The sequence below is a fragment of the Symsagittifera roscoffensis genome, chromosome 6 (genome assembly GCF_963678635.1).
Source record: "Symsagittifera roscoffensis chromosome 6, txSymRosc1.1, whole genome shotgun sequence".
NCBI lineage: Eukaryota > Metazoa > Xenacoelomorpha > Acoela > Convolutidae > Symsagittifera > Symsagittifera roscoffensis.
Window position 1 is genome coordinate 17,763,746 of NC_087067.1, and position 7,857 is coordinate 17,771,602.

At 33.9% G+C, this 7,857-nt stretch overlaps 1 long non-coding RNA gene across 1 annotated transcript; it reads left to right on the forward strand.

Moving 5' to 3' along the window:
• Nucleotides 1-295: 295 nt before the first annotated feature.
• LOC134848182 (uncharacterized) lies at nucleotides 296-4,829 on the forward strand. Its single transcript, XR_010162904.1, has 4 exons — nucleotides 296-609; nucleotides 3,460-3,558; nucleotides 3,995-4,178; nucleotides 4,546-4,829. It is a non-coding gene; the product is annotated as an uncharacterized LOC134848182 (long non-coding RNA).
• The last annotated feature ends 3,028 nt before the right edge of the window (nucleotides 4,830-7,857 follow it).

Genomic DNA, 7,857 nt, shown 5'->3' on the forward strand with positions numbered 1-7,857 from the left:
AGATGACAACTTGTTTGACTCAAGGATCGCAATCTTTTTGAAAAACAACACATTAATCTGATAAATAAAATTGCAATTTTTGATAGTTCAAGTGTGATAGTAAAACGTCGCATAATTTTGCTTCATCTCACGGTAAGAAAGTTTCATGGTAATAACTCGAAGTTGACATGTCTGTTAATCATCGTTGCTAAGAACAAACAACTGAATTTGTTCTCAAACAGTCCAAATTTACCCTACAAACTATGAGTTAGTAGCCTAAATTGGCAACTACATGTTAAGTAATGTTCGAGACAGCAAGCGACCTAAAGTCGAACCAATTATTAGACTATTTGACTCAAACATAGATTTACGAGGTACCGAGAGGCGTTTGCTAAAAGAAATTCTCAGCTATTGTATTTATATAAAATGTTTTCTAACCATAAGTCGATAGGTCAAACTCGTGTGTTTAGAGAAACCTATTATATTCGTTTGTAATTTGATTGGTGGCATACCTATTAAGCTCGAAAAAAATTCATAATTTATAACTTGATGTTATCTTTTGTCTGCAGAAATGCTGCTTTGTTCTTTTTGTTCTGATATGGACTTCTACATTACAATCATCAGATGCAGGTGAAAACTGATACTAAACTTTTAAACTTTTTAAACTACCGAGGGAATTATTCGTACCAAATTTTTGATATGGCTGCACCAAAAAATGCGCCGGATCTAGGATTTTCTTGAGGGGCGGTTTTCAAAAATTGTTCGAAAGTTTTGTCAACCTTTTTTTTAAATAGGCCAAACTGATTTTCCGAGCTTTCCCAGAACATTATAAAGACCCTATTTTGACCAAAAATTTGATCGCAGGCAAATTTTGAAAAAAAAAATGAAATTTTTGAAAAGTTTCTGCACCCTTTGCAAAAAAATTAGATCCACCACTGAATATTACTATTGCATTAAAGTTTCAGGCATAAAGTAAGCATTGGAATTATCCCTATATCATATCTAGCAACTATTTTTTTGGGGATAATCTCGTGACAGAGAAGTCGGGCGTATGAAAATTTCCAACAAATAAACATCTGTTCAAAGCTGGCTAATTTTCTGGCGTTTTTAATACAGAATTTATCAATAGTGAGTTTTAATTTGTTATGATAACTTTGTGACAATCATTTTTATTGACATAGAGGATCTTATCTATTCTTCATACCTCAAATACGGTCCGAACATACACAAACTCATTTGTTACGTTTGAAAAATACAAACGTATATCTATCATATTCAAAACTAATCTTGAATGTTGCTCAATTTAACCTTTTTCCTATTTTACAGTTGAAATTCGTTTTTAAAATGTTTCAACCGTATTTTTTTCTCCCATGTCTAGTAGGAAAAAAACTGCTCATATTAAGCAAAAAAACTGCTCATATCAAGGCGTCGCCCTGAATGTTCCGACTGCAAATTAAAGTTATGGAGTGGTGCTCAATTTGAAAAAAAATTTCAACAGGGCAGATATTCTATCTGCCCTGTAATGATTATTCAGCGAGTATTAAAACAAGACCGCTTATACCAGGGCCACTACCTGAACTTTCCGACAACTCTAAAAGAACCTGGTTTCTATAAAAAGTTTTTCTTTGGAATTCATCCCCTTTCGGCTATTTAAACTACAGGGTAATTAATAAAATAATAAATAAAACCTTGAACCTAATAAATAAAACAAATAAAAAGCCTCATTTGAGTTTGGAACAATTTGTAAGCCTAAACAAGACTGCTTATATCAAGGCGAAACCCTGAATGTTCCGACAGCCTTTTAAGGTCTATAGAGCAGTATTAACACGAAAAAATTAAATGTAATGAAATAAAACAATTTTTTTTTCAATTTGAGATTTTTTTGAAAACCATTACCCCATGACGCCATTAAAAGCATTAAGTGATAGATTTTGATCTTAGTAACAAACCAATTATGACAAAAAAGCTTCCTTTAACCACTTAGAGGGGCCCTTCAACGATTTCTAAGACGGATTAAATCTCCGCTTACGCGTTAATAGCGCGAAATATATCGCGTGTTAATTGTCTCAAATTGGCCAAAATGGCAAAGTTCAATCCCCATAAATTTACAAAAAATGATCACAGGTGAAATATTTTTTCAATTGAAAGCTCAAAACAACAATACCTTATGAATGATATAAAAAAACCGTCAAAAATGGCTTGTAAAAAGTCGAATTATCTCTGAAGAAAGAAAAAAACACCCCGAGCACAAATATTCCATTACTTTCGTTACGCAATTCGGAATAATAAATTGTCACTTACGCATCAATAGCACGAAAATATTGCGCACTATTTTTTCCAAATCGGCAATCTTCAAACCCGTATAATTTTACGGAAATTGTTCAAAGATAACAAATCTACTACATTTAAACTCATGACAACAGCACTTTTCAGTTGGTCACAAATTGTCAAAATGTCTTCTTAAAAAAAACGAAATTGCTCAAGAAAAAAAAAACCACAGCACAAATAGCGAAAATCGGAACAGAATTCAATATTTTTTTTCAGGAATGCGGTTTAAGATTTATGGAATAAAGTTTGCCTTACAAAACTGATGCGTTATTCAAAAAAAAATTTGAACTTCTAAGATTTTTTTTTGAAAACCAACTCCTACAGACAATAATAAGTAGAAACAATTTTTTACCAGGGGTGGATCTAAGATTCTCTCGAGAGGGGATTTTGAACAATTTTTCGAAAATTTTGTCGACCTTTTTTTTCTAGGTCGACGAAAATGGTTTCCCGAGCTTTCCCCAAGCACTAAAAAGACTCTGTTTTGACCAAATGTTTTGCGCCTCAGGCAAAATTTTGAAAAAATTGCCAAAAAAGCATTTTTACCAAATTTTTAATGTTTACCAAAAAATCGCGTTTTTTCGGCGCTCCTCCTCCCTAAAAAAATTAGTATATATTGGCGTCAAAGGCGCCTTTGGAAAAATTTTTGGGTCCGTCAGCCAAAAATGGATATCCCATAATAGTACAAAGGGGGAGCCCTTTGGGTTGGCAGGGGGTCGAATCCCTGAGAAGAGAGCGTCCGCCCCTCCACAAATCCCCCCCCCCCTAAATCCCTCCCATGATCTTATCTTTCGCAAAATATATCGCGCTTTTATTATTCCAAATTGGTCACATTGACAATTTTCAAGCCCTTCTAGTTTTGCGGAAAATAAACACAGGTACAATTTTTTTGTTTTGTAAATTCAAAAATTAAATAAAAAATTGAAAATAAAAAAAGATTAGTTAAAAAGTCGAAGTTTGCCTTGAGAAGAAATTTACGGGTTGTCTCAGAATTGATTCAAAATATTAATCGACACCAATATGTTAAGCTCATTTTCTAGCCTAGCTTATAGTATAGTTGTTGCGGTAGTGGCGATGATAATGGCGTTTGTGATGGGGTGGCGATGAGTGAGTGTTAATAGTGTTACATTAAATGGTTGTATTTTAACGAGTTAGTGAGTGTGTTCTGCTGGAAGTGTGAGGATGGGGAGGACTGTTGCGACAACTGGGCCGGGCTCCCCTTCTGCTGCCCCTCCACTCAATTGACTGACTCAGGTGACGATACTCTAACTAACCTCATCAGTGTATTAGCAAATATTTTCTACATTTAACAATACTCAGCCAACGCATTGTAAAATCAAACAAGATTCGACAGTTTGCTTCTCTGCATTTTTGGTTAGATATACCTTCAAAATTTTGTGTGAATTTCAGTCTATATATATATATATATAAGCAATTGCGTTTTCCAATGATTTACCAGTGATTGAAAACCCGATTAAAAGTTATTTGAAAACAAAGAGAATCTTTATCAATTTTTTTCGGGAGTTTAAGAGTGAGGATGAAATATCAATTTGTTGTCTCGACTTCGATGCCAGATATTAACGCCTTTAAAATGCATTTCTGCGGGTTCCATAGACTACACGCAATTCTGTGCGTCTGTAAAAGGTACAGTTTAGTTAGCCTCGCAATGGTGTTCCCCCATTTCGAGTAGGTTCAGTGTCCTCTGCGTACTACTGTGTGAACAACGATGACTGCCCCACCCTGTTCGATCGCAGCCGGCTGGGGGAGGAGGAGGCGTCCGATCTGGACCACTGTTGTCAGCTGACTCACAAGTGTTGCGACACCTGGGACTCCTTGGAAGACAAACTCAACACACTCGCTGCATCTTTCGGAGGGTAAAGTGAAAAGGATATTCGAAACAATAATGTTTGGACGGATATTGACACATTTTTTTGTCTTTTACAACACATTTTTGAAGTTTTACGCGATATAGATTTTGAAACTGACAATATAGATTTTTTGAAATTTTTGTGAAAGTTATTAGTGGCTTTCAGGAACTCTTCTACTTAATTCGACATGATTCCAGAATGAGAGAACAAAGAAGAACAGAAGAGCGCGTCCTGGTTGCGGAATCCGCGTACAATTCACAAATTACCCATTTTGGCCTTGTAATGATAAAACAATCTTGAAAATTAAATTCGTCTGTGAAAAAAGAGAAAAATATACGCGCCTCCATAGTAGCCTGTTTTCTGTGCTGTTTAGATTGGTACCCTTCTTGCTCGGGGTCATCTGTGTCAGTCTGTTCCTCCTCGTGGCCTTCTGTTGCATCTGCTGCAGAATCATCTGCTGCAGGGGAGACGGATACAAATGACGACACCATGTCACACCATGTCATCAGATGCACAAATAGACGACATTTTAGTTATTACACAATTAGCAGTTACGAAAAAACTTATGTTACCAATTATTTAAACGATTACTTAGAAACTTTTAATCCAGATTTAGAAAAGTTTATATAAAATATATATTAAGGTACTGAGCGAACATCCAAGAATAAAATAAAAATCAAATGAATTTTTTTGGGAGAATTCTGCAGAACAAAAATAATAAGAAGCCAAGCGAACCAAAAACTAAATAAAAACTTAACACACCAGAAAATGCAAAAAAAAACGTTTCTTACTCTCTTTATCAAGCTGAAAAACAAGCTGAAATAGTTAAAATTCTAATTTTGGAAAAAAACAGCATTTTTTTATCTGGCTCTGATTTCTTAAAATTTTGCATCATTACTGTATGTCAATTTTCCATAATATGTCAATGTTTTCACTCGGATGTTTACAATAGTCTTATTGGGATGTTTTATAACAATTTGTAGTCCGATCAGCAAGCTGTAGGATGTTTTCAATAAAAAATGTTTGACTATGCGTCATTTTCATGGTTCTTGCAGTAAAATCACAATTTTCTCTCAAATGGGTCACGTTCCTGTGTTCAATTTAAATAAAAAAAGCAACTGAAGGTAATCTCGTTTATTTTAACTTTTAATTTGATAAATTGAAGGCAATGATAAAGAGAAACCAAATAAAATGATACAATTTAAAATGAATACTACCATCTATTATTGTTCCGACTTTCGTAACGAAAGTAGCGGATTATTTGTGCTCGTTTTTTTTCTTCAACAAATTTTCTACTTTTTAACTGGCCCTTTTTGACGGAATTTTTTATATCATTCAAAAGTAATTGTTGTCTTGAGCTTAATTTGAAAAGATATTTCACCTGCGATAATTTTTCCAATTGCTCAATGCAAAAACTCTATTTTAAGCAGAGGCGGATTTAGGGGGGCGGGGCGGGGAGGCGGACGTTCCCTTTCAGGGATTCGAACCCCTGCCGACCCAAAGGGTCTCCCCTTTGGTACTTTTTGAGGAATCCATTTTTGGCCGACCGTCCTAAAATTTTTCTAAAGGCGCCTTTGGCGCCAATATATACTAACTTTGAGAGGGGCGCGCGCACAAAAAAACGCAATTTTTTTGGCAAAAGTTTCCAAAAAGTGCCCAAAAACGACTTTTTGACCTGTTTTTACAAAGTTTTGCCTGCGGTGCAGAAAATTTGGTCAAAACAGCCCCTTTTTAGTGCTTTAGGAGAGCTCGGAAAATCAATTTGGACAAACTAAAAAAAAGGTCGTCAAAATTTTCGAAAATTTTTTGAAAATCCTCCCCCCCCCTCGAGAAAATCCTAGATCCGCCCCTGATTCTAAGTACCGCATAAGTTCAAATAATTCATACTATATGAAACATTTTCAAAATCAATCGAGTATAAATATACTGAAAATGGAAACACAATAAAATTGAATCGAGATGTTCAAAAATTGAATTGAGCACTGTTGAAAACGATGTTTTTACAGTGCTCGATGTATGTTTTGAAAGTCTCCATTGAATTTTTGTATGTTTTGGCTAACATTATTTAAACAGAACAGATGAAAACATAAAACACAGTCAAAATATACTTCCAGCTTAACCGAAAGCTATCTCGAGTAAAGTTGAAACGTACTTTTCTGGATTACGGTCAATGAAAACATACCATAATTACGGTCAGAACGAATCGGGCTCGATTTTTAAAAACACATGCAAAAATTTTTGGCAGAGATTTTTGAAACATACCCGATTTAATTGGATTTGGTTGAAACATATTGCTAATGTAAACCAAAGTCAAATGCACATTTCTTCTGACGAGAAAATCTGAAGATACCTGAACTAGTCCAAAACAGCTCAAATATATTTGGCTTGTAACAAAATCCACAGCAGTTTTCTTCAGAGGATAAAATCGATACAGTTCCGTGTCAGTCCAAATGTTTTGAAAATCAGATGTAGCTTGAGTCCGTAGAAACGGACCGAAGTCAGGTCGAAATCCTATTTAGTAAATTGAGTATCTCGACCCGAGAAGTTTGAGCTAACTGTGAGCGCTGAGTGGAACAATTGTGAGCGCTGAGTATAATATGATTTTCAGCATCAAAAACAATTGAAACAGAGAAATGAAAATTTTATCAATGACAAAAAGTTTATAACAAAAATTAATATTAAAAAAATTGGTTTGCAAAAAATCATGATTATCTTAATTTTTTCACAATTCTTGAACATTGAAAAGAACTATCTATTTTGCATTTCAAGTGATATTTATTTCAGCAATGGGTATGAAATCAATTAACAGGCCCTTTACCTCGATAAAAGCAACGAGTTAATTAAACAAGAATAGCTGCTCGTATTAATGAAAAGCTGTGTGATTTCCATTAGTTTTTGTTTGAAAAATGTTGAAAACAAAAATCAAGAACTTTTCTTTTCTCCTCCAACGTCATTAATTGGAAAAATAATATTACCAATAAGGTCAATTCAAATTAAATCATTCGAACTAAATCAAGTCAATTCGAATTAAGTGCCTGTTGTTCTCACCATCAAAATATGCCCAAAGAAAAGTGCCCGTAATTTATTTCAAGACAATTGCCGAAATAGAAATTTGACAACAAAGAAAAAATATTTTCTCCGAGGTCCGAAAAACCATCCCAGCCATGTCTACTTTTCTTAAGATATTCAAATGTTGCAACGGAAATCGTTTATCAAAAACTTTTTATCATATTCTCTTGCAATGATTTCTTATGACTTTAAATTGGTTTTGTGCTTTTTTTGATGTTTAAAAAAGTATAAATCTTTGTCAATTATATTCTTTCTTTCAAAACTTTTGTTGCATCAATTAACGGTGCAAAAATTATGAAAGTTCGGTCATCTGCGTTTTGAAAATTTGGGATTTAAGAGTTACCGTGGTAAAAAGAATCAAATTTACAAAAAAAAAATTTATACAAGTTTCAAATTATACATCGAAAGTTTTTGACTACAACGAAAAACGCAATCAGAATAGGTTGGTAAAATTTCTAATCGAAAAAAAAAATCCTAACGACTCAATCACAATACCGAGGACTCCTAATAATTACAACGTCATTAAAAATCTTCCAAAATTTTTTTTTGAAACGCATAAATTTTGTTTTTAACTTTGATTCAATCAAATTTGTTGAAGGTCAAAATAAACCTAAAT